Source organism: Rousettus aegyptiacus, unplaced genomic scaffold, assembly GCF_014176215.1.
Source record: "Rousettus aegyptiacus isolate mRouAeg1 unplaced genomic scaffold, mRouAeg1.p scaffold_m13_p_12, whole genome shotgun sequence".
Lineage (NCBI taxonomy): Eukaryota > Metazoa > Chordata > Mammalia > Chiroptera > Pteropodidae > Rousettus > Rousettus aegyptiacus.
The window spans coordinates 50,868,334-50,895,855 of NW_023416287.1; the positions used below are offsets into that span (position 1 = coordinate 50,868,334).

Consider the following 27,522-nt stretch of genomic DNA (forward strand, 5'->3'; position numbering starts at 1 on the left):
TTTTGTAAAGCTCGTGGCAAATCCTAGTCCTTTGTGACCGTTAAAACTGGTTATGATGTGCCTTTTTAGTGACAATGGGAAATTTGGGGATGGGGTCACATTCTGGCAGCAGCCTTGCTCTCAGAGTACTTTATCTAAGAACATTCCGCCTTTAGGCTTAGTAGTTTCTGGAGATTTCTGATGAACATGCACAAGCTGCTACAGCCACTTGATGAAGGGCTGTGATAAGAGACTGCCAGCTGCCTGTCCTGTTCCCAGCTTTTAAGAGAAGGTTGAGCATGTTTGTTTGTTTGTTTAATTGAGAGGGGAGAGGCTAAGTGAAGAAACATTCTCTGAGGAGCCAGGGCAAAGAGAGCCCTGGAGGAGGCAGCACCATGATGGTTAACCTTCAACTTCCTGGACTTGGTGGGAAGCCTGTTCTCAACAGGGGGCTTACTCATTTTCCGGAAGGGCACATTTGCCAAGTATCTTAGGTCTCTTCTGCAAGTGAGTTAATTTGAATTTAGCTAAATTGGTAATAGCTTGCAGGGTGTCTTTGTGCATGTTTTCTTGGCTTGCCCAGTGATTATTTCTAGGTGGATTTTGACACTAGAATACTCTTTCTGTATTTTACTGGAAATTGAGGAATGTTCTATGTACATATGTGGGGAATAAGTTTTCTGACTACTCAGGAAACCTGGACTCTGGGGCCATCAGTAGGACCTTTCCAGAAAGCGTTAGCTGCAGGCGCCGCTCTCAGGTTCTGGATCTCAGCTTCTGCTGGCTTTGCCTCCAGTACTGGTGGCCCAGGGATCTGTTAGGAAAGTGTCTCATGACTTTTTTGGGGTTCAGTTGCTGCTGCTGTTTCTTCTCTTTGTAATGCAGAGATCTGTACCACAGATAGTGATTTCTTTGGCTAGAGTAAAATGAAAGCTTTCTGAGATTATACGGATACAATTAACTCATAAATTTCCTTTAAAAACAATAATTTATACTCTTGAATCTTTTAGAAAAAGGCAAGCAAATGAGAAAAAAATCTAGCATTTTGATGGCTTCTCAGTATCTTGGCACAAAACAGATACCTGTATCAGCAGAATATTAATGTTACAGCATAGTCTATTCAACTAGATTTTCTTTCTGTGAGGATTCATTTTGGGGACATGTGAAATTAGACACCTATTTAAAGTTTTACTCACAGCTTTGCTTCGTAACATTAATAGAGATATTTAGAATTCATGAATATCAATTATTTTTCATGATGAACGTACTAGATAAATATTTTATTTAGAAAGACTTATAAATCTTCCCTAGTCTCTATTTTATGTACTTCTTTCATTCTGAAATAGCTATTCCCAGATGATGTCATTATTTAAAAACATTAACTTTTCTGTCTTAAGAATTCAGTGATGCTGTGAACACTTTCAGATGTTGAAAGATGACCTTAAAAGTAGACACTTGTCATGTTTGTTTAACCATAGTAGCCACAAATCATTCCCTGATATGAGAGCGTTTATCTATATCTTCTGTAGGGCTACATTTTTTTTTTTGGGGGGGGGTGGGGGGTTCCATGTACTACAGAGTTATTTAATGAGGAATGTGCTGATCATCTGTGGACAGGAAATTTCATGTTAATACTTTGTCAGAAAATTTATATTAAATTGTTCTATATGGAGAAATTATTGTTTAGTTCTGAAGTTTACGAAGTTTATACATTTAGAGAAGGAAAAGACTGTGGAATTGAAAGGTTGGAAGTTAACTTTTCTCAGTCTAGCTAGTGCACTTATATCACTGAAATCACAAAAGCGGGCTACCACCCTTCCCCCCTGCTCTCCTAGAAGCTTGAGTCTTACTGGCTGTGCCTCTCTGAGGTGAGTTGGCCACAGCTGTGTGACTTTTCCAGAGCATACACATGGCAGTCTCCTCTTTATTTAAATATCAGAGGATCGTCTTGATTTAGCCAATTCAACCTAGTATCATAAGAAAGGAAGGACTGGGCGAAATCCGATGTTCCTTGAAGAACTAGTGATAATTTAAAGATTTTTTTTATTTGTAAACAATGTGGCATTTCAAGTACAATTTTTAAAAGCTGGTGTGTTTGCAGAAGGCGGGAGGGCCTGAGGAGTCAGTTTGTATTAGGAGATAGTAGCCTGGATTTTGTTCTTTCCTTGACTGGCAAGCTTTTCTTGCTCTGTACACATTGTTTTCTTTATCTGAAATGAGGAATCTGATGATTCAAACCGTTGTTGCCGTCTTATCTTTGAAGTTTGAACAACTTGTTGAGATTGCTGTAAGATCTGTTTTCAAATAGGAAGGTAACTGTGGGAGACATCTCCCATTTCTTTCTTGTGAAGAGGATGCAGACAGAATAATTTAGAGCCATTCTAAATTAGTCTAAACAACTTATCATGTGGATTTATAATTACTTATATTTCTTTTCAACTTTATAACATGTATATTTCACAAAGCTAGAAGAAAGAGCTCCTTAGACATTCCATTGAACAGTGTATTTCTTTGACTCTGTTCCTGTGTATCTCTTTTTTTTATTGATTTAAAATATCACGTTTATACATTCTGTCTTTATACATTTTGTAATCTTTATAAAATTTCTTGTCTGTAAGGAAACATGCCTGTTGTAAAAGACATTCATAAATACTTTACATCATTATATGATCACCTCAGCTTTTAATACACATTTTTGGTGATAATGATTATAATTGCATTTATTGTAATTATAAATGTTCAGACTTAAATTTAGGAGATACATAAACATGTCTTAGTAGCAGCAACATGAACTAACATTTTATTTAATTTGAGCATTACATTATATGTATGATATTTCTTACTTTATATATTAAGAAAACCAAACATCTGTCCTTATACTTAGTGACTAACCTTTTTTATTGATATGGAAGTTATCAGTGACATTTATGTAGTTTCTTTGAAACATGCTTTAAATTCTGTTTATAAATATTAACCATCAGCCTGAATTGCTTAGTTGTTAAAGACTTAGCTACTAAAGTCTGAGATTATAGTTATGAACTTACTAAGTATTGTATAGAAAGAATATAACATAGAAATATATTCTTGTTATTACCTGTGAGAAATATATTCTTTCAATTACATATATGTGTATATTTTTAAGTGTAAACTTATAATCTATTTTTGTCAGTTTTGAAGTTTAACATCATATTTTATTATGAAGAATTTGATTTAAAAATGTTCCCAGTGACTCTCATCTTCCACTTAGGAAGTTACACTGAAGTTTTTAGGTTTGAATTGTGAGCTTTCTATCCCCTGTAAAAATAAAGAATTAATTAGTATATTTTAAAGTGGGAGTTCTTAAAGTTTTTGGTCTCAGGACCCTGTTATAATCTAAAAATATTGAAGGTTCCAAAAGTGCTTTTATTATTGTGTTTTATATGTCAATATTTTTGCATTAGAAATTAAAATAGAAAACATTTAAATTTTTTTTTATTTAAAAATAAAAGTTGTTGCTATAACTTTTGAAAGCTTCCTTCCTTCCTTTCTTCCTTCCTTCCCTCCCTCTCTCCTTCCTTCCTATCTCTTTGTCTGTCTGTCTGTCTGTCTCTTTTTTCCTTCAAATGTTAGAGATTGAAGGAGTATGATGATAATGAGAAGTCAACTAAACTTCTGAGAGGTTTACTGCTCTTAGTAGTTATGTGGATTAACTGTGTACTACTTTTGAAACTCAGTGTCTATATTTTGCAATAGATTCAGTGTAGCATGTATTCTGCAATATGATTCAGTATAGCATAGCAACATAGCAGGTAGGTGGGTGTGCGAACTCTAGATTGAGACTGCCTGGGTTCAGTACAAGGCTCTTCCAGTCACTGGTTTGGTAACTTTGGGCAAGTTCCTTAACCTCTGTCTCATCTACAGTATGGGAATATTAATCCTAGAAACCAGGATTATGGTGAGGTGTTAGTGAGATAACACATGTAAAGTACTTGGAAGTCTGGCGTATAGTAAGGACTTAGCAAGTTAGCAGTTTTTATGTTTATTGTTAACACCTGGAGTTTCAAAAGTAGCTTAATGGTTATCCTAGATAGTAAGAAAGTCTTTATCTTTGTAATATTTCACATCATACTTTCAGTTTGCTTTGTAACACATGTACTTGAGTATGCTTTTCCTGATTGTCAGCTTTAATAATATTGCTGTTTGGAGGTAGTCTGGGAAGATGCCGGGGTTCCTGGAGGTGTGGTAGGACAACTATGAGGCCTGGGTGTATGTGTGTGTGTGAGTGGTGAATGTAGGTACTGAGCGGGCAGGGTCTGCTGTTAGATGTTTTATACCAGGATTTTCTATATAAGAGTTTGTTTGAAGAGAGGCTTGCAAGATTAAACAAAGTGTGAAATCTACTTCCTGTTAACTGCCACAGTTTACCAACTGAAAAACAGTGACATGAACGTAGTTGGTGATGTTTCTCTTTACATTTATTTTTTCCACTAGCGATAAAATGTCCATGTGTAGTCTTTAACTGTGTCTCTGATATTTGTTCTAGACCATTATCTCTGTAAGATTTCATAGAAAATAATCTCTATTTTCATAGGAATCACGAAGTGTCTTAGAACAGATTATTTTGTAATTCACAGTACCCAAGTGCTTTCATGAGCATTAGTGTATAACATACACACATACCTCCTCTCAAAAAGAGCCAGAATAACTTGGAAATTTTGATTTAGCATTTCTAGTAACAAATTGCATTTGTTTCTCCATATTTTATATTATTTTTCTTTCTCCATTACAGAAAGCGATCAGTAAATATCATTCATAAATTGATACTAAGATGTTATAAGTCGCAAGAGAAGGAAAGTAGTATGTTGAAAAACGGACAAATTTTAAAGTTAGAGATAATTGAGTTCAAAATCTGTCAGTATTTATTAGTATTGTGATTTGGAGGCAAGATGTTGAATTTCTCTGAGTATCATTTAAAGAATAATTACAGTGGTACATCACAGGGATGTTGTTGAGTCTGTAGATTGTATTAATGAAGTGTAGACAGGGCTGGGGGAGCACCCCCCTCTGGAACCAAACGGCCAGCAAAGTGGAAGGAAAAGTTTTCTAACAGAGAGGGGTGCTGTTACAGAGGGGGAGGAGAGTACTGAGCAGATGAATACAGACAGTGTCCGTGAGGTCTGCAGTGCAGGGCTTGTCACCTATTCATACCATTTATTTTCTACTACTTAGGCCCTTTGATTGCTTGAAACAAGGACCCAACTAGAGGTGGCCTAAGGTAAAGAGATGTACCCTGGAAGGCCCCTGAGGTGTTCATAGAATCCAGGGACAGGATTGCCACTGGTTTAAGGAAGAGAACCCGGGTTGGTACACTGTTAAAGACTACTTCTGCACCTCTTTACATATCTCCTTCATTCTTCTTTCTCACTGCAGTCTGGTTTTCTCCATTTTCACATGATGGAAATAGGTTCTGCCAGCAATTCCCAGTCAACATGTTTCAATCTGGCCATCCAGAGAGAAATTAATCTGACATAGTTCCACTTACAAATTTCTTGGGAAGAAAACTGATTTGTCTGGCTTGGGTTCAGAACACCCTGGAAGCCATCCATTGTTGTCAAGGGCAAAGGTCATATGGTATACACAGGACAACTCCCAATATAAAAATATGGATGCTGGGTGAGGAAGAGGGTACAGTTCCTGAAAAGGAATGTTGGGAGGAGTGTCTGGCAGACTGTCATTACAATTTTAACTGAAAAGAGAACTGAATTTAGTGTGAAAAAAATCTGTTTCAGCCTTGGCTCTGCTACAGTGGCTCTGAGCATTTCTCTGAATGTGGGTATGAATCTCAGTGTCCTCATGTGTCATACACTTCACATATTGCAGGGCATCGTAAAAAGATCAATGAGGGTTGTTGCTATTGCTGTTGCTGCTGTTTTTATTACTACTTGTATTGTCATAATTATCATCATTATCCTGTCTCCTTACCAGGTATCACTATTGAAAGCATCAAATCAGCTAATGTATCTGAAACCACACACATATACACATTAAGGTATTATTATTTAATCACTATCTCATAGTCTGATGTCATTCTTTTTTCTCAACCTTGAATTTCTCAGTTTACCTTTATGATAAGTGCCCTTTCAGAATTTGTTAGTTTTTGTAAAGTTTTTGAATGTGTGATATGCAAGATCTGAGAAAAGGAAAAACCTTTTGACTGATGTAATCTGCTGTCTCAGCTGGCTTTCTTAACATTCTCCTTAAAAGTTCTGATTCTATATTAAGTATTTATGAGGCAGAAAAGTACCTTTTACTTGCCACCTTGTTATTAGTATGTCATGTGGTGGTTCTGAATTACCAGCTCATACTTAAGTAATTATGAAACACGAAGAGAGGAAGGAAGGAAAGGCCGGGGTCTCGCAGTTCCTAGTCCCCGTGAGGCCGTTGTGTTGCTGCCTTCTCTTCGCCACACGTGTGGACGAACATGGAGCAGAGTGGGCCTCGTCTCTGTGACTGAGAACTAAAGCGGTAAGACACTTTCAAGCTGTCCTTATTATTATTTTTTTTTTAAAAAAAGGATCTGCTTTGGTCATTTAGTGCTTCAACACAGTGTTGGATTCTCATTCTCTACTACTCTCTGGGAACATTTCTTAGATAAAAATTGGTTCATTGTAAATTTCCCCTCAGAATTCCCTAAAACAAACAATTTACTTAGAATACTTTGTAAAAATAATTCCCCCCAAAGTATGTCATGGCTTAACTCTTGCCTTTTGAAAGATTTAGATATGAACAAATGAAAAAAATGTTTAGTGAAAATTTATTTCAGTCATTTGCTCAGGAATATAATAAGGAATTGTTTGAAGTTATATTGTATCATTACATATTGACATGAGAATTAAAGAAATGGCACATTTTATATTTAAACAATTTCAGAATATCTTAAATGACTAATAACATAAGCTTCTTATGTTGTGGGACTGGTCTAGGAAGCAAACTGGCACAAAATGGAAATGTAAGGTTTTAATTAGTAAATACAAAAAGACCAAAATGCTTTACTTTGCAAGGCATTTCATAACCTGAAATCCTATTGTTGTAGCCGCCAGCCCCTGAAAGACATACAGACCACCAGAACTCAGTGAGTTATAGGAAACACTCTTTATTCAGCCAGCTGGGTCTGCCGGGGGTACACAGACCACGAATTAAGCAGCCCCGAAATGTAGAGGTACAGGGTTTTTAAGCCCCAAATCCTATTCTTCATTCTGTCTAAACACAAAGGGCTATCTTTCTTCTATTCACTACCTGTCAACTCACAGGTCAAGTGCGTAAGCGAGGTTACAGAAGTAGAAAACTTGTTTAGAATGTTATGTTCCTATAATCAAAGGCCTACATGCCCATAGCAATAGTCAACCAGTAATTTCCAGTATGAGTCAATTTTTCAGCCACCACACTATCAGGACTGTCAACTGAATATTTAACAACCTAGAAATTAATTTTAACCCCTTCAGTTTAATGTCATGCTGCTGCTTGTAATTTGTACATTCTTTCCTAGTGGAAACCACCAGGAGTGCTTGTAGTGTACCTTTCTCTCCTCTCTGGCCACCTGACTTCCTTCGGGAAGTCTTCCTTCTCATCTACTTTATGTGAAACAAGGGCATTCTGAGTATTCAAAAGTCAAATTTCATGAGTACCGAAATTGTGAACTTATACTACAGAAGGAGATTTCGAAGCTTGAGCCAGGTAAGATCTTATAAGGTCTTAGATTTGCCTTGAAGACAATAGGCTGATAGGGTTAGGAAACTAGAGTAATGGGTATGATTTTTGTGCTGGTTACTTTCTTACCCACAAAGCCTTAACTTTTGTACAGCTTTCTTCCGGTTTGGTCACTCTTCCTTTAATATTCTGTTCTAAAACTAGCCAGTTTTAGAGGATCTGCTTCAGTCATGTGGTAAAGTAATAATACCTCACCTTTAGAGGGTGCTTATAACTGGGCAGCGGGGATGGTGCAGGACTCCTGGGTGTAGACTCGATGTGGGGTTCAGGTCCTGAGTCTGTTGTCAGGTTTGTGTGTGACCTCGCATCTGATTTTTGGGGGTTCAGTTTCTCTTTCTGTAAAGTAGGAAAGATTGACTTGGGTCAGTATTTCATAAACCATGTTTCCATCAAACATCAGTTCATTTAAATAGGTACTGGAGAGAAAAAGGATTTGAACTAAGGTTAAAAATAAAAATTTAACCTTAAAAGTTAAAACTTTTCTTTCATTTACAGTTCTTACTAGTTTTGCTTTGTTAATGAAAACTCATCAAGAGGAGAGATTTAGTGTTGAAAGTTTCTCATCTTGATAAGGGTTAAGAACATGGGCTTTCGGAGATAATTCAGTTCGAATCCTGGCTCTGCCCTTTACTAGCTATGTAACCTTGGGCAAGTTATTTACACTGTTTCTGCATCTTTAAAATGGGGACCCTTGTTGTGGTGCGATCAAATTCAAGACCCACAGAGCCAATCAAGATGAATTGTGAGCCTTTATTAGCCAGCCAGCGACTGACTCTCTACCACGCAGGGTTAGAAGAGATCAGCCCTGAGGTCCCAGAAGATGCAGTTTACATAGCCACCAGCACATCCCCAAGCAGATCACCACACCCTGGTTAACAGTTGGCTATTAGCATATCCTTGATCAGATTACCCTGGTTAACAGCATCTCCTTGATCAGATTACCACACCCTGGTTAACAGAATCAGAAGTAAATATTTAATACTGGCTTGCTGGAAAATTGTCCACCCATAACACCCCGAAGATTACATAATGTCTGTAAAACATTTAGTAAAATTCCTTGCAATGAGAAAGTGCTCAATGAATTTTAACAAATCTTTAAGTTAACAGATTATAATTCCATGACTGACTTCTATCTCATTTGATTCTTAGATTTTTTTATGATTGTGATAAATAAAGGATCACAACAAGACTGAAATTTAGAGAGCTGTAGTGTCTTGCTGAAGGTAAGTATATTAATAAGTGGTAGAGCCAGGACTTAAATGGGGCTTCTGATTCTGCATCTAGCATTCTCTCTTCCTCACAGAACAGCTTTCTATAACACACTTAGCAGTCAAATATTACTTAGGTTGAGATTCTACTTCTGGATTATTGTCAGCATTGTAGACCTTCTTTTACAATTGGCTGAGGTGAGAGGTTAAATATATTGTTCAAAATAGACTTACAGACGTATAAATTAGATCTGGAAAAGGTCTTAAAGATAATTTTCCAGAGTAGTTAAACATTTATTTTATAAATGAGGTCATTAACTCACAGAGCAGAGAAGTACCTGGCTTACAACTGTCTCATTTATAGCAAGGTTTCTCCACCTTGATAGAAGGTAAGGGTAGGCAAGACCTTGAAAGAGACTTGATGTTTGTGCAGTTTGCCCTACTTTATCTTTATCTGTTCATGACTGAGTTGAAGGAATTATTTTAGTAGCTGCAGTTTTATGTCTTCACATGAACTCTAAGAGGACAGTGTGAGATAATGAGATTATATTCTGAACTTTGAAGCACTAAATGAAGTCAGCCTGAAGATAGAGCTTTTAATGGATGGGTGCATAAGTAATTCCCTTTTGATGGTTGTATCAAGTTGTGCCTCTGCAATGCTTAGGCAACCGATTTATCCATCAAGGGACCAGAAAATCCTGCCAGTCACTGTCCTTTATACATGTGGTTTGACTTTCCTCTAATGATTTTCCAAAAGTCCCAGTTGTGATAATTGGGGCCCAATAGTTGAAGGAAATTTTCACAATTGCTTCTATGTGTGTGGCATCTTGATAAGGTAATTTAAAGTTAGGCCGTCAGCATTCAGAAGACACCTGCATTCACATTAAGAAGAACAATCTCTTTCTCTTCAAACCTTCACTGCTTGGAATTTGAATAGATCATCCATTAGTTTGTGGTGGGGTTTGATGGTTCAATAGAAAAGATACCAAATTTAATGAGCTGCAGAATGGAAAGAATGTACTGCTTATCTCACTGTTTTAAGATTTTTTTGTTCAGGCTTTTACTTATTTCTGTTTTCTCTTGTGAAATTTCACTCAGTAAAGACTTAGAAATTTCATGTAATGTTCCAAGGATTGTTGAGAAAGTAACAAAATATAAAGTTGTGTCAAAGATTTCAGCCTGTCATCACCATTTCTATTTAAGATAAATAGGGTTTCTTAATTACAATTTTTGGTATAGACTTTAGCAAGCTGAAATGAAGTTTCAAGTGGGAACTAATGTTAGGAGATATCAGTGCTTTGAAGGAGGTGTACCAAAAGTTAAACATATTTAGGTTGATCTAGAAAGTCAGAAAATATATCCATCTATGAGAAGGATGTGCTTGCCAATATTTAAGTTTTAGTATATATAAGTTTTGGAAGAGTTCTGGTCTGTATTATGTTGGTTCCCATCTCCTCTCTGAAGCCAGCCTGTGGCTTCCTCATAAATGGGAGCAACATCTTGTCCTCTGTATCCCCAAGGCATTCTTTGGAGTGTAAATGTCATCTTGCATCAGGTCCAGTGCAAACAGACCTATTTTGGTTAAAAATGTGTAGACACACAGAATCTAAATGACTTATGTGGTTTCTGTTAATAACTGGAAAGAAGGCATGGAGCAAATAGCATGAGGGCCAGGTGAAAAGAATGGATGCTCAGGGCTTTTGGAAGGCTGTAATTCAACAACAGAACAGTAGAGGAGCCCTAGAGGTTCCAACTCTGCTGCTGGCTAACGAGGCTTTTAAATGTGGTCCCATGGAAATGGGAGAGGCCAGCCTCATTGGAAAAGAGTTGAACAAAAATTGGCAAATCACTTTACATGCACGTAGTAAGATATCGCTATTTTGATCTTCATAAATTTGCATTAAGAAAAATAATTCAAATTAGAATAATATAGGGATAATAAAGTTTATCTTTACCTAGCTCACTGTTTAGTTATGTTATGTAACTTAATGGAGTTTTAACATTGCAGGATGTTAACTTGTGTACAATTAATAGATTTTAAGTCATTGGGATTAATTTATTGACGTTAGCCCAGTGTTCTTTAACGAAATCAAATAATGATTTAGAACTATAGCCTTCCATTTTCCAGAACTTTGACATACAGATAGTGTTTCCAGCTGTTGGATTGTTCCTACTGGTAAGCTCTTTACAATAGCCATCTATTTTACTTGATTTCTGAGGTGCTCCATGGACAAAATTGAAGGAGGTTACTATTATATAGCACTTCGGCTTTCAGGCTTAAAGGGAAAAAACCCCCCACAAATATCCTTGCCTTATTTAGTGATGTTGAAAACATTTTAATAGAATAAAGAGTTAATTTATTAAAAATCTTTTAAGAAACTTCTGTAATGTGTTCTTGACAGAATTCATTAAAAAAACCCCATCTTGCTCATATTTTTGTACCTTTGATTTCATCACATTTGCTTAAGTCCATGGAATTCTTGCCTCATCATGCCTATTAGGAAAATCCTGTAGTAAGAATGCTTAGTGAAAGTAAGTAGGAATGCACGTGATTTGTAGTGAACAAAATTTTCTTTGCTTTAATCATTTTCTTTTGAAAGTTGAGGTTTTAGAGCTACCCCATAAACAGTTAGTTTTGATTTGTATTATGCTGTGAGTTATGTCAGTGACAGCAGGTCAATATATGTTCCTTCACAATTTTTCAAATATTCGTTTATTAGAGACGAAATATGCCTAAAGCTTATGAAGCAGAATGTGACTTTAAAAAAATAGTGTTGTATTTGTGATAAGTTGTAACTTACATTATGTTTTAGTTTACTGATAAACTATGATTTTTTTTTCATTTAGTTTATTTTAGAAGGTCACAGGAGATACTTGGCTTTTAAAATAAGAATTTATATAAACTCTGTGATATTTAACTAGGAAGATATGAAGAACAATTTAGGAGAAAATGAAACCTAAAAAGAAAATTAATTTTGACAGTTTAACATGCCTAAAAATGTCTCTTTTCAGTTTCTTCAGCTTTGAAACTAGCAACTGTATCTCTTTTTTAAAAAAAGTCTTCAGCACGTAGAAAAGGAAGTGAACAGATGGAGAAATTTTACCATCCATAATGTAGCTTCCTTGAGCATTTCATTGGCAGAAGCGAGGTCACTTATTACTTGTATTCTACTTTCAAGAGAATCTGTGGTTCCAGGTTTTCTGGCCTATGTCTTGGGGAAGGCAAGGTGATGTGGGAAATTACCTAGATGTTAGGGAGCTACAAATGACAAAGGTCACAATAGAATTCATATTAATCTTAGCAACCACTTTTCTTAATTTTTCCAGATGAGAAGGTAGAGCATGTGATATGAAAGTTTTCTTAGCTATATGAGAACATTAACCTTTTTATCATTAACAGGTTCTACACACATTTTGAATGAATAATAATATTTAAAATGCATTGTCTTCTTGTGGAATGGATTGTTCTAGGCAAATGCGTTAACTATTGTATATAAACTGAGCCAAAGATTTAACTCATGCGATTGAGCATATTGATTTACATAGGAGGATAGAATTAGAAGGGGAAATAAATTATCATGGTGTGTTGGGATCATTGGCTGTGAACTGTAACTAGATAGGCACTCCAGATTTTAAGAGATTTGGAGGAGAACACTCAGTGTCCCCTTTTATAATTATGAGGAATGGGAAGAGAGAGAGGAAGAAAATTTTAGGTCCTTCAAAAAATTCACTTATAGACTCAGCAGTTACTACAGTGACTGGAAAATAACAGATGCTCGGTTAACTTTTTAAAAAAATAACTTTCGAAAATTGTGGCAAAGTATACATAATATAAAATTAACCATTTAAATCATTTAAGTCTTATATCAGTGGCGTTAAGTATATTCATATCATTGTACAAACATCACTACCATCCATTTCCAGAACTTTTTAACCACACTCAGTTGAAAGACTGTACACATTAATTCTCCATTACGTCCTCCCCAGCCCCTAGTGACCATCATTCTACTTTCTATCTCTATAAATTAGACAGTTCTAGATACCTCGTATTAGTGGAGTCATACAATATTTATTCTTTCGTATCTGGTTTATTTTACTTAGTGTAATGTTTCCAAAGTTTATCTATATCATACCATGTGCCAGAATTTCATTCTTTTTCTAAGACTGAGTAATATTACATTGTATGTGTATACCACATTTTGTTCATCTATTCATTTGTCAGTGCACATTTGAGTTGGTTCCATCCATGGCTATTGTGAATAATGTTGCTATGAACATTGGTACACAAACTTCTGTTTGGGTCTCTGCTTTTATTTATTTTTTTGGTACATACCTAGAAGGCCATAAAGGTAATTCTGTGTTTAAATTTTTCAGGAACCATTATTCTATTTTTCACAGTGGCTGCACCATTTTCTGTTCTCACCAGCATGGCATAGAATTTCCAATTTCTCCACATTCTTGAAAACACTTATATTCTGTATATACTTTTTAAATCATAGCAATCTCACTGGGTATGTAATAGTAAATTATTGTAATTTTAATTTGTATTTCCTTAATGGTAAGTGATATTGAATATCTTTTATATGCTTATTGGCATTAGTATATATTTTTTGGGGAAATACTTATTCAAGTCCTTTGCCATTTAAAATTTTGCTGTTGAGTTTTATGAATTCTTTACACATTCTGTATATTAACGTATTATTAGATGTATGATTTGTAAATATTTTCTCCCATTCCTCAGGTAATCTTTTCACATTCTTGACAATGTCCTTTGATGAACAAATGTTTTCAATTTTGATGATCTAATTTATCTAATTTTTAAAAATCTATTGTTGCCAGATCCAATGTCATGAAGCTTTTCACTTACAGAGTTTTATAGTTTTAGTTGTCATATTTGTGTCTTTGATTTATTATGAGCTAATTTTTGTATATGATGTAAGGTAAGGGATCAACTTCACTCTTTTGCATTGGATATCTCATTTTCCTAGGACCATTTATGAATCAATATACTTTTAAATAAACTTTTTATTGGACTATAAAATGTACAAAAAGGTATTTGTATATATACACAAATATATGACACATATGTATGTATAATAAGATTAAAGCTCAATAGATTTTTATAAAAAGAACATATTATAAACATCAGCACCCAGATCAAGAAACCGAACACCACCAGAACTCAGAAGCCCCCTTTATGTTCCTGCTAGTCACTTCCCACAGTGCCCCATCTTACTGATCTTTTCATAAATTATTTTTGCCTATTCTTAAGCTTATATCAGTCAAATCAGAAAGTATGTATTTTTTCATGTTTGTCTTTTTTTGCTTAGCATATTGTCTCTGAGATTCATTCATGTTATTCTATATAGCAGTAGGTTTTAAAAATTTTATGTAATGTATGAATATGACACAACTTATTCATTCTCCTGTAAATGGACATTTGATTGTTTTCTATTTGGCACATTAAGAATAGTGCTGTTATGGACATTCCTGCATATGTCCTTAAGTGACTATATCATTTCTGTTGGGTACATACCTAGGAGTAGAACGATCACAGGAGACATACACGTTCAGTCTTAGTAGTTACTTCCAGATGGTTTTCTAAAGTGGTTGTACTAATTTACATGCCTCCTGGTAGTAAGTTAGAATTCTAATTGCTCCACATCTTATCTAGCACTCAGTGTTCTTTTCTGGTTCGTTTTAACCATTTTGGTGACTGTATAGTGGTAGCACTTTGTAATTTTAATTTGAATTTGCCTAATGACTTCTGAAGTTAAGCATCTTTTCAAATGTTTACTGTCACTTGTATGTCTCCTTTTGTGAGATGTTGGGTCAGAACTTTTGGCCATATTTTGTACTGATTGTCTGACATTATCTTACTGATTTGTAGAAATTCTTGATATTTTCCGGATGAGTCCTCAGCTTGAAAACTCATATACATATATATTGTAGATTTCTTCTCCTGCTCTTTGGATTGGCTTTCCACTTTCTTAATTGAGCCTTTTAATGAACAGATGTTCTGAATTTTAATGTAGTCTAGAGTAGGTACTTGTTCCCTTCATGGTTGGTAGCTTTCTGTGTACTGTTGAAAAAGTCTTTACCTAAAGTCATAAAAATACTTGCCAGTGTTTTTTTCCCCTAAAACCTTAATTATTTTACCTAGTATATTTAGATCTATAGTATATCTGGAGTTCCTTTTGGTGTATGGTCAGGTAGAGATGAAGATTCTTTTTATACCACATAGATATGCAGTGATCAAGACCATCTTTTCTCTTTTGCACACTCTATTGTAGTTCCTTATTTCAAATCGTGTCACCTTTTCATAAACTGCGTGTTTCTAAACTCTCTATAATCTGTTCCAGTGGTACATGTTTATCTTTCTGGTGGTGTTGGCTGTCATATTTTACACTATAACTTTACAATGTCTTGATATGTGGTAGTGTAAGCCATTTAGATTTGTTCTTATTCTTAGACCTTTGCATTTCCGTATCAGTTTTGTTAATCACACACACATGCACACACACAAACACATTAGGATTTTTGTTAGATTGTATTGAATCCTTAGATAATTTTGGAGGAAAACTTTCATCTTTGCAGTATTCAAAATTCCAATCCATGTATTTTTTTTTCATGTATTTGAGTGTTTAAAATTTTTTTCAAAAATATTTTATAGTTTTCAGTGTAGAGTTTTTATTCATTTTTTTGTTAGTTTTAGTATTAGATTATTAAATTAAATTTATTGGGGTGACAGTTAATAAAATCATATAGAGTTCAAGTGTACAATTCAATAATACATCATATGTGTATTGTATTGTGTGTTCACCACCCAAAGTTAAATTTTCTTGTCACCATATATTTGAGCCTCTCTACTCTTATCTACCTCCACCTCCCTCCTTCCCTCTGGTAACCATTAAACTATTGCCCATGTTCAAGAATTTCTCCTTGTTTGTTACATTTTTTGCTTTCAGTTTTGTATCCCACGTGTGAATGAAGTCATATGGTTCTTAACTATTTCTGTCTGATTTATTTCACTTAGCACGATAATCTCAAGATCCATCCATGTTGTTGCAAATGGCAGTATTTCATTTTTTTTTATAGGGCTGAGTAATATTACATTGTATGTATGTACCACATCTTCTTTAGCCAATCACCTTTCGAAGGGCACTTCGGTTGTTTCTATATCTTGGCCATCATGAATAATGCTGCTTTGAACATTGGAGTGCATATATCTTTATGGATAAATATTTTCAGATTTTTTGTCTAGATACCCAGGAGTATGATTGCTGGGTTATATGGTAATTGTTTTTAATATTTTGAGGAACCTCCATACTGTTTTCCATAGTGGCTGTACCTATTTAAATTCCCAGCAGTGCATAAAGGTTCTTTTTTCCCCACAACCTTTCCAACGCTTGTTATTATTTGTTCTGTTGATGATAGATGTGCGGTGGTATCTCATTGGGGTTCTGATGTGCATTTTCCTAATAGCTAGTGAAGTTGAGCATCTTTTCATATATCTATTGGCCATTTGTATGTCTTCCTAAGAGAATTGTCTGTTCAGGTCCTCTGCCCATTTTTTAATTGGAGTTTTTTTTATTGTTGAGTTGTGTGAGTTCTTTGTATATTTTTGATATTAGTCCGTTATCAGAAACATTGTTTGCAATTACCTTCTCCCTCTCAGGTGGTTGCTTCTTTGTCTTTTCTGTGCAGATGCTTTTTAGTTTGATATAGTCTCATTCATTTATTTTTGCTCTTACTTCCCTTGCCTTTGAAGTGAAATTCATAAAATACTCTCTCAATCCAAGGTCCATGAGTTTAGTACCTGTTTTCTTCTATGCAATTTATTGTTTTAGGTCTTACATTTGGGTCTTTGATCCATTTTGAGTTAATTTTGGTGTACGTGATAGACAACAGTCTAGTTTCACTCTTCTGCAGGTAGCTTTCTAGCTTTCTCAGCACCATTTATTTAAGAGACTTTCTTTTCTCCACTGTATGTTTTTGGCTCCTTTGTCAAACATTATTTACCCATATTTACAAGTGGGAGTTTGTATCTGGATGTTTTGTTCTATGCCATTGGTCTGTGTGTGTCTTTTTTTTTTTTTTTTTTTTTTGCCAGTACCATGCTGTTTCGATTATTGTTGCTTTGTAGTTTAATTTGAAGTCAGGTAGAGTGATAATTCTGGCCTTGTTCTTTTTTTCTCAGGATTGCTTTGGCTATTTGGGGTCTTTTATGATTCTGTACAAATCTGATCATTTTTTATTCTGTTTCTTTAAAATATGCCATTGGTATTTTGATGGGAATTGCATTAAATCTGTATATTGCTTTGGGTAATGTGGGTGTTTTAACTATGTTTATTCTTCCAATCAATGAACACGAATATCTTTTCTAGTTCTTTGTGTCTTCTTTAATTTCTTTTAATAAGAGTTTTCTTATGATTTTCATTGCATAGGTCCTTCAGATGCTTTGTTAGGTTTATTCTTAGGTATTTTATTTTCTTTATTGCAATTGAAAAAGGAATTTTTTAAAATTTCTTTTTCAGAAAATTCATTGTTTAGGAGCACTGTGGATTTTTGTATGTTGATTTTGTATGCTGCAACTTTACTGTATTTTATTTACTGTTTCAATTTTTTTTATTGGAGTTTTCATAGTTTTCTATATATAAAATCATATCATCTGCAAAAAGTGGCAATTTAATTCTTCATTCCCAATCTGGGTGGTTTTTATTTCCTTACTTTGCCTAATTGCTCTAGCTTAGACTTCCAACACTATTGAATAATAGCAGTGTTAAGGGAAAACTTTGTCTTATTCCTGATATTAGAGGGAAAGATTTTAGATTTTCACCATCAAGTATGATGTTAGCTGAGTTTGTCATATATGACCTTTATTATGTTGAGGTACTTTCCTTCTATACGCATTTTATTAAATGTTTTAATAATGAATGGATGCTGTATCTTGTCAAATGCTTTTTCTACATCTGTGGATAAGATCATGTAGTTTTTATTCTTTTGTTGATGCAGTGTATCATGTTAATTTGTGTATGTTGACCCATCCTTGTACCTCTGGAGTGAAGCCCACTTGATCATGATGTATAATTTTTTTTATATATTGTTTTATTTGATTCACTAGTATTTGGTTTAGGATTTTTATACCTGTATTTATCAGAGATATTGATCTACGGTTTTCTTTTTTTTGTGTGTTATCTTTATCAGGTTTTGGTACCAGGGTAATGTTGGCCTCATGAAATGAGATAGGATGTATTGCCTCTTCTTTAGATTTTTTGGAAAAGTTTGAGAAAAACTTCAAAACATCTTTGAATTTTTGGTAGAATTCACTAGTGAAGCCATCTGGCCCTGAACTTTTACTTTGTGGGAGATTTTTTTTTTAATTTAATTTAATTTTAAATTTAGTTTCAAGTATACAGTACATTGGTTAGACATCTATATAGTTCATAAAACGGTCCCCCCAGTTGCTCCCTCCTTCCCTTGACCGCCCACCTAGCCAACGTATTAATGCTAACTGCATTCCCTATGCTCCCCATCTCTGTGACCATCCATCAGCTACTAAATTGTACTTCTTTAACCCTTCATTCCATTCTCCCAGCCCCCCAAACCTCCCTCCCTTCTGTCTGACACCAAGTCATCCACTATATGTGTGTCTGTTTTTGATTAGTTTGCTCTTTTTATTCCTTAAATTCTGCATATAAGTGAAATGATAAAGTATTTATCTTTCTCTGTCTGATGTTAATATCTCCTAGGTCCATCAGAGCAATATCTCTTTCCATCCTCTTCCTTTTCATATGTAGTGGTCTAGTTTTCTTATCATTTCAGCCACTCTACCTTTTGGTTGGAGCACTTAATTATTTTCCATTTAAAGTACTTATTGATAGGAATGTAGTTGTTACCATTCTTTATTCCTGTTTTAGATATACATTTTTTCTTCTTAAGGAAGTCCCTCCAACATTTCCTGTAATACTGGCTTAGTATTGATAAATTCCTTTAGTTCATTTTTGTCTGGGAAGCTCTTTATGTGTTCTTCAACTCTAAATGATAGTTTTACTGGATAAATTATTCTTAGTTGTATATCCTGGGTCTTCATCCTGTCAAATAATTTTTGCCAAACTCTTCTGTCCAGAATAGTTTCTTTTGAGAAATCAGTTGCCAGTCTTATGGGTTTTCCCTTACATGTAATTTTTTTTAATTTTCTCTTGCTGCTTTTAATATTCTTTCTTTGTATTTAACCCTTGGCTTTTTAATTATGATGTGTCAGCGTGGGCCTCTTTAGATCCCTGATTTTTGGAATTCTCTGAACTTCCTGGGGTTTTATGTCTATTTCCTTCTCCAGGTTAGGGAAGTTTTCCATCATTATTTCTTCAAACAGCTGTTCAGCATCTTCATTTTCTTCAAGTACACCTATTAGATAGATATTTGGACCATTAATAGTGTCTCATATTCTCCTTAAATTATTTTTATAGTCTTGGCATCTTATCTCTTGATTGAGTGTCCTCGGCTTTCCTGTCCTCTAGATAGGTCATTTGATCCTCTTCTTTATTCACTTTGTTTATTCCTTTGTTTATTCCATTTAATATACTTCTCATCTCAGATAATGTGTTCTCCATTTCAGACTGGTCCCTTTTTATAATTTCCATTTCCATTTTTATGTTTTTTATCGCTTTGTTGAAGTTCTCATGAGTTTATCTACACTTCCCAAAAGATCATTGAGCATCTTTATAACCAGTGTTTTGAGCTCTGCATCTGTTAGATTACCCAACTCCGTTATATCTGGGTCTCTGTTCTGTTCTCTCATACGGTTTCTGCTTCTTTGTCTTCCTGTTTTGGCTGCCTTTCTGCGTCTGTTTCTATGTACTAAGCAAAGCTCCTAAGTCTCCCAGTCTTATTAGTGTGGATTTGTGAAGTAGGTGTCCAGTGGCACCTGCAGGCCAAATTTAGCCCAAGTTTCTACGCCTCTGGGGCCACCTGTCAAGATTCAGCCAGCAGTCCATAGATGCTGTGCTTATAGTTGCCTCAAAAGGCCACACCAGAAACGGAGGCCAGCTGCCTCCAATGTGAGTCTAGGCGCTGCTCAGCAAGGAACACCTGACTAGCTGAGGCTATACCTGGATGTAGTTTGGGGGGAGCCACAAGTTGGAGTTGGCAGGGTTTCAGGGAATCCTCTGGGCGTAGGGACCTCTGTTATCCAGTTTGATGACGTCATGGCTATGGCGGCACTATATCTGGTGCACTGGTAGTGGGGAGGGCTCAACGGCGGACAATGGATACTACCAGCACTTCTGTACAGAGTGAATCTCGCCTCAGCCCTCACTCTGACAATGTCTCCCTGTAAGTCTCTGGCGCCCCCTGTGCGCAGCCAAATTGGCACTAGTGCTCAGAGTGAGTAGGTCCATCACCACGAAAATCCACTCGTGGACGCGGCCCCTTTAAGAGGCTTCTGCCACTGCCAATGTCGCAATGTCTGTCTCACTCAGCCGCTTGAGACTGGGTAGCCCCTCGTCTTCACTCCATCCTACCTTACGCTGTTGCAGGGTGATTTCCTGGACTTCTCCTTAGTTGTATAGGTTGTTCATCTAGATCTCAGTCGCTTTTTCCTTGCTGCTGCTCCTTATTTTTGTCCCAATTTTGATTTGGTTGCCAGAGGGATGAACAGAGCCTCTGTCATCTATGCTAATTTTTTTTTCTCTCCCCTGCGGGAGATTTTTGATGATTGTTTCAATTTCTTTACTGTTGATTGGTGTATTTAGATTTTATAGTTCTTTGTGATTCAGTCTAGGAAGGTTGTTTATTTCTAAGAAGTCCACATCTAGGTTATTGAATTTGGTGGCATATAATTTTTCATAGTATTCTTATATAATCCTTTGTATTTCAGTGGTATCAGTTGTAACTTCTCTTTCATTCTTAATTTTATTTTCATCCTTTCTCTTTTCTCCTTAGTGGGTCTAGCTAGGGGGTTGTCAATTTTATTAATCTTTTCAAGGAACCAGCTCTTTGTTGCATTACTTTTTTCTATTGTTTGTTGTAGTAGTAGTAGTAGTAGTAGTAGTTCTCAATTTTATTTAATTCTGCTCCAATTTTTATTTCCTACTTTCTGTGACTTTGGGCTTAATTTTTCTTTTTCTAGATTTTGAAGATGTAATGTTAGATTGTTTATTCGTCTTTTTTTTTTTTTAGCTAGGACTGTAATGATATGAAGTTTCCTCTTCTTACTGCTTTTGCTGTGTCTCAAAAGATTTGATATTTATGTTTTCAATTTTGTTTGTTTCTGTGTATGTCTTGATCTCTCCTTTTATTTCTTCTATGACCCAGTCATTCCTTAGTGCCATGTTGTTTAATTTCCACATATTTCTGTTTTTTTTCTACTTCCTTTTTGCAGCTGATCTCTAGTTTCAAGGCATTATGTTTGGAAAATATGCTTGGTATGGTTTCAGTCTTAAATTTTTGAGGCTAATTTTGTGTCCCAACATATGGTCTAGCCTTGAAAATGTTCCATGTTCGCTAAAGAATAATGTATAATCTGGTGTTTTGTGGTGAAAGGCTCTGTAAACGACAATGAAGTCCAACTGGCCTAATGTGTCATTTAAGATTGTTATTTTCTTATTAAGTTTCTGTTTGGATGATCTGTCCATAGCTGACAGTAGGGTATTTAGATTCCCTACTATGATTGTGTTTTGGTCTGTTTCTCCCTTTAGTTCTATTAATAGTTGCTTTATATATTTTGGTGCTCTCTGGTTGGGAGCATATATATTAATAAGTGTTATGTCTTCTGGGTTTATTGTCTCCTTTATCATTATGAAGTACCCATCTTTGTCTCTTGTTACTTCTTTATCTTGAAGTCTGTTTCATCAGCTATAACTATGGCTACACCTGCTTTTCTTTGGATGTCATTAGTTTGGAGTATTGTTCCCCACTTTTTCATTTTGAGTCAGTGTTTGTCCTTGCAGCTGAGATGTGTCTCTCGCAGGCAGAATATGGTTGGGTTTTGTTTTTTGATCCAATCTGCTACTCTGGGTTCTGTTCATTTACATTTAGGGTGATTATCGAAATACGATGTTTTCTTATATCCATTTTATCTTTTGTTTTCAGTATCTCCATTGTTTCTTTGCCTTATGTTTCTCTTTGTTATTTTAATTTGGTGATGTTATATGATTTGGCCCTCTGTGTTCTCGCTTGTTTTACTTTATGTGTCTCAGTTCTGGATTTTTTGTATGTAGATACCATTAGGTTTATGTAAAGGCAAGTTTCATATATACAGTTGACCTTTTTCTTCTGCTTGTGTCTTATCTCCATTCCCCTTTACAGATTCTGATCTCTACTCCCCCCCCCTTTTCTGTTTTTTTTTTTTTTTTTTGGTCTCGATTTATCCCTATTTATATTGTGAGTTCATTTCTAGGTTGCAGTAACTGTTGTCATCTTTTTTAAAAATGTTTTTTGTTTGACCATTATGTAATATTTCAATTTATCATATCCTGTCTTCATAAAGGTTGCATTTCTTGTTTCTGTCTTCTTTTAGCCATCTTGCTCATAGTTTTGTATTCCTTTTCCTTTTGTTTCAGGTAGAAAGATGTAACCCACCCCTTCAGTATTTCCTGTAATGCAGGCCTTGTGGTAGAAAATTCCCTCAGCTTCTGTATGTCTGAAAAGGTCTTTATTTCTCCTTCATATCTAAAGGAGAACTTTGCTGGATATATTATTCTTGACTGGTAATTTCTCTCTTTCAATAGTTTGACTATTTAATTCTACCTCTCCTAGCCTGTAAAGTCTCTGATGAAAAGACCATTGATAATCTACTGGGTTTTCTTTCATATGTTGCCACCTTCTTTTCCCTGACTTGAGAGATCTTTATTTGTCATTAATTTTTGATAGTGTTAATATAATGTGTCCTTTTTGGATTGAGATAATTAGGTGTTCTGTTTGCTTCTTGGATTTGAGGATCCAGCTTTTTCCAAAGGTTTGGGAAATTCTCAGACTGTTTGTTCGACTACGCTGTCTGTTCCCGTCTCCCTCTCTTCTCCTTCTGGTATCCCCTTTACTCTTATATTGCTTTTTCTGATGGTGTTAGATAGTTCTTGTAGAGTTCTTTATTTTTTTTATTTTTTCATTCTCAAGTCTTTCTTTTTTCAATCTGTCATTTCTAGACTTCTGTCTTCGATATCACTGATTCTTTCCTCCCTCTAGTCAGCTCTGTTTTCTAAGCTTGGTATTTCATTGTCCTTCTCTTTTATTATTGAGTTTTTCAGCTCTAGAAGTTCTGTTTAGTTCTTTATCAGAGTTTTAATCTTCTTTGTAAAGTATTCCTGTTTCTCATTGACTTTATTTTTGAGTTCATTGAACTGTTGTTGAGAATTTTCTTGTATCTCTTTGAGTTTTTCCAGAACTGCAATTTGAATTCTGTCATTTAAGTTGCATATTTCTATATCTTTAAGTTTATTTTATGGATATTTTTCATTTTTTTTCTGAGCCGCCTTGTCACCTTGGTTGTTTATGGTGTTAAATGAGTTATTTTTCCACCTTGTCATGAATGGGAATGTACTCTGCTTAAAAAAAAAGTTTATTATCTCTTAGCAGGTTGATAAGAAGAGATTTTCTTTTGTTTTCCAGTAGGTGACACCCAAGCCTCCAGTACTGCCCAGGCCTCCTAGATATCTGCTTTGTGGTGATAAAAATGCCCTTTATTCCCTGGGGAGCTGTGTGTCTCCTCTGTGTCCAGGTAGCCTTAGTCCCGGAGCACCATCCCAGTGGGAGAATGTGAAGGCGATGGGGTTCCAAGCCTCTGAAGAGCCTCTTAGCCTCGGTACTGCTCCAACAGCCAGATGCAGTGCTGGGGCCTGCTTCTAGCTGTCGGAGGATCGGGGGAGGTGGCCAGACTCCCTGACTCAGCCTTCTGCCTGGCATTAGTGGCTGCTGAAACACAACTGTTGCCCCTCGGTATTTGGTCTCTGCCCTGTTCTCTGCCCTGTTCACTGTGCTCTGCCACATGGAATATGCTGATCACTCAGGCGGGACTGTTACAGGACTTCAAAGAGTGTAATCCGCTCTAGTTCCCCCTCCTCCTCCTCCTGCAGCCCAGGCACCAGTCTCCAGCACTGGTCTTCACTCCTCTCCCTTTTCTCCTCCTTTGCTCACTGTTTTCACCCACCCTTAGGTGCTCTGATGCTCAGCTATCTCAGATGTTTTTGTGTGCTAGGCTGGGTGTTCTGTGTTTGGTTGTAGCTGTTCAGTTTGTTGTAATTTCAAGGAGAGAAAGAAGTGAATACCCCTCATGCGGCCACGCTTCTGACACCAACCTGAACAGGAAAAGATAGTATTAGATTTTTAATATTAATTAATGTCACTGTAAATTACCTTTAAAAATTTTACTGAATTTTTTATTGCTAATTTTCGAGACGATATTGATTTTTTTTTATATTGACCTATATCCAGCAATCTTGGTAAATTTGTTAATTTCTAGTAGTTAATTCTCTTGGATTTTTTTTTTTTTTGGTGTGTGTGTGTATTTGGAATAGTTGCCTACAAATAATGAGAGTTTTATTTTGTTCCTTTCCAGTCCTTATGACTTTTATTTTAATTCCTTCCGGTCCTTTCGATTTTTTTTTCTTGCATTATCACACTGGTTAGGGCATCTAGTATAATATTGATAGAATTGGTAGTGGATGTTATGTTTGTCAACTCCATTGGTTTTCTAAGCCAGATGTATTGGAGATTTATCTCTCCAGTGCAACTCTTAGGAGTTGGAATGCTAAATATGCTTTGCTCCCTTTGCTCCTCTGGGAGAAGAGCTTGTCTAGTGAGATTTCTCCCTATTGTGTGTCACCTCGTTGGGGTGTTAGTTTGTTTGTTTGTTTCTTTGTGAGATTATGTCTCTATCTTTCCTACCCACCTTGATATAGTTCTTTTATCTTTTTTTGTAGACAGCGGTTCATCCAATTTTGGAAAATTTTTGGCAATTTTCTCTTGAAATATTGCTTTTCATTAGTTGTCTCACTCTTTTCTTTTTTGAACTCCAATTACTTTTTACATTGTTTCATTGTGTGCTACATATTTTTATGCCCTTTTCTGTGTTTTCCATTCTTAGTTTATGTATTTTCTACTTGACTTGTTATCCAAATTACTTCATTATCAATTTGCTGTAAACCCATCTATCAGTGGGCTACATATATTGTATTTTCTAGTTCTAGAATTTCCATTTGGTCCTTTTTATATATTCCAAATATCTGGTGACATTTTTTATCTTTTCATGTATTTTCACATATTTTCCTTAATTTTCTCAAACATATTAATCATAGTTATTTAAAAATCCTTGGCTATTAGCTCCAATATCTGTATTACTTATGGGTTTATTATGGGTTTTGGTCAAATTATCTTTTATTACGCATAGTAACTTTTGAATGAATGCCAGACGTGTATAAAAATTTGTAGAGGCTCTGAATGTTACATATTGATATTATATTACTCTAGAGAGAGTTTATTTTTTTTTTCTTCAAGGAAGAAAAATTGGGGATTGATCACCTTAATCTAGCTGAATTGAAGTTTGGTTATAGTTTCTATAAATCTCAGTCTATCTTTGATTGGTCCCTGTTCTTTAAGCATACCCCTCTAGTTTATTAACTGAGAATCTGTTGTGTTTGCCTCTTCTTGTTGAGTCTTTTAATTCTGATCTTTGTCTTTGTAGTATTGTGAGACTTTAGAAAACTATGTTGCTTTCAGATGCTATGGCTTAGTTTTTTCACTTTTCACTTTGCTATGTATATTATAGTGAAATGTCCTATATTTGAGGGTCAAGTCTTCAGTTTTGACCCTGTAGCCTCATAAGACCACATGATCTCCACTGTGGTTCTTCACATGTGCAGATATAACCAGAAAAATGTTGATACAGATCAACAACTAACCTCTCTGACATTTCGTGTTTTCTTTTTTTGTTTTTGTTTTTTTTGGGGGAGGGGGAATCTTGGCCCTTTAAGTTCTCATTCATACCTCTGTGATGCTTTTATCGGTTAAGTATATTATTTAGTTTTTCTAGATGTTACTTGAGGAAGTATTGGTCTTGTCCCCAATAAATGTTTATTTGCATATTTGAATGGTTTTTAGAAGCACATGGCATCACAGGTCTGACCTATGATTTTAATTTAAGCCTTTACTAAATTTGATTTAATAAGTGAATGCAAAGTATTAGGAATTAAAGAATGACTATATATGGCTTTTAGGATAATAACTCAAAGTTGATAGGGGTCTTTAAGGTATTACATTAGAGTAAAGAAACATGTTATTTTAAATTTGTAAGTTTCTGTTGATTTTAGAGCAGTCATGAGACTCTAATACACATATAGTTAGTGTCCTGTGAGAGCATGTTATTTTTATCTCTTTGAGAGCAATCGATTTCTGAGAGCCTAGATACCTTAGAAAGAGATATTTTTAGAGAGAGAAAGGTAAAACATTAACAATTTGAGAGAAATATTGGTGTTATCGTGGTTGTATTTTCCTTGCAATGATTTTAACCATATAACAAAGAAAGCATTTCAGAAATAAATGAAGTGATCTTATTTAACTTCAAGTACAGATTTGTCAGAGCAAAGTTACAAAGACATGTGTAAATAGAGAGTTAAAATTATCTGGGTGGTATTGTAAGGAAATCAGCTCATATCTCTTTGATTATCATAAATAAATCTTCTTACCCCAGAACAAACATACCTTCTGCAAACTACAAGGTAGATATGCTCTGTATGACTTCTTTATAGAAGCTACCACATTTCATCTAATATAATAAGTTGCTTCATTATTCTAAGGGCCAGTAGTAAGAAAAAGCAATATCAGTTAAACAATTGCAAGGTGTTTTCTTATCACTATGAATATATATATATATATCATTCATATATATATGAATATGAATATACATATATATGAATGATAAGAAAGTTTGTTCGTTTGTTTGTTTATAACACCTACAGCACCTGGTGTTCCTAGGTGGTCTCCCATCCAAGTACTAATCAGGCCTGACCCTGCTTAGATTCCGAGATCAGACGAGATTAGGCACATTCAGGGTGGCATGACCGTAGACTGAACATATATTTTATTAAAGACCCTTCTATACTTAAACACATATTTTTAGTATTTATAACTCATATGAATTCAAAAAGGGAAATATTAGCTTAATAAGTTGGATAGGCCTGCTAAAACTCAGTCTCCTTGAGAATCCAACTCTACTGAATCAGTCATCATGGTCTGTGTTTTCCCATACAGTATCACCCTTTGTGCCCTTGAGAGTGTAAATGTTGAATCATTTCTTAAAAGAGTGTTTCAGTATTGTCTCTGGGTTTTTCTCCCAAGCTGTTGGCATACATTCTGTACATTTTGATGGTATTATTCAATGGTTGATCTGACAACAACTAGGTCTCCTATTCCTTCTTCAAATAATCTGTAAATGGTTTATTGACCAAAGTATCAAATGGTTAGTTGTTTTGTCCAGTTGCCAGGAGGCACAGCTAGGTTCATGCATAGGCAGGCAGTGATAATTATATAAGAATTGCTACCTGGCTGGCAGCGTTGCAAGACTATCCTGGTTTTAGATGTGTTAGAATGCACAAAA

General features: G+C 35.3%; 1 protein-coding gene and 1 pseudogene across 4 annotated transcripts in view; one reads left to right on the forward strand and one right to left on the reverse strand.

Annotated features, from left to right (window-relative positions):
• L3MBTL4 (L3MBTL histone methyl-lysine binding protein 4) overlaps window positions 1–27,522 on the forward strand; it is a 382,886-nt gene that overhangs the window by 44,572 nt on the left and 310,792 nt on the right. Inside the window, exons 1-5 of one of the 4 annotated variants that reach the window (XM_016120937.2) lie at window positions 3,544–5,318; window positions 5,944–6,007; window positions 6,317–6,483; window positions 7,505–7,692; window positions 8,875–8,948. The exons of the other annotated variants lie outside the window; for them this stretch is intronic. The gene's annotated coding sequence lies outside the window, so the exon portion shown is untranslated. Of the gene's footprint in view, window positions 1–3,543; window positions 5,319–5,943; window positions 6,008–6,316; window positions 6,484–7,504; window positions 7,693–8,874; window positions 8,949–27,522 lie in introns of those variants that run through there. 4 annotated transcript variants of the gene reach the window in all.
• Window positions 26,876–26,994, reverse strand: LOC118610250 (annotated as a pseudogene).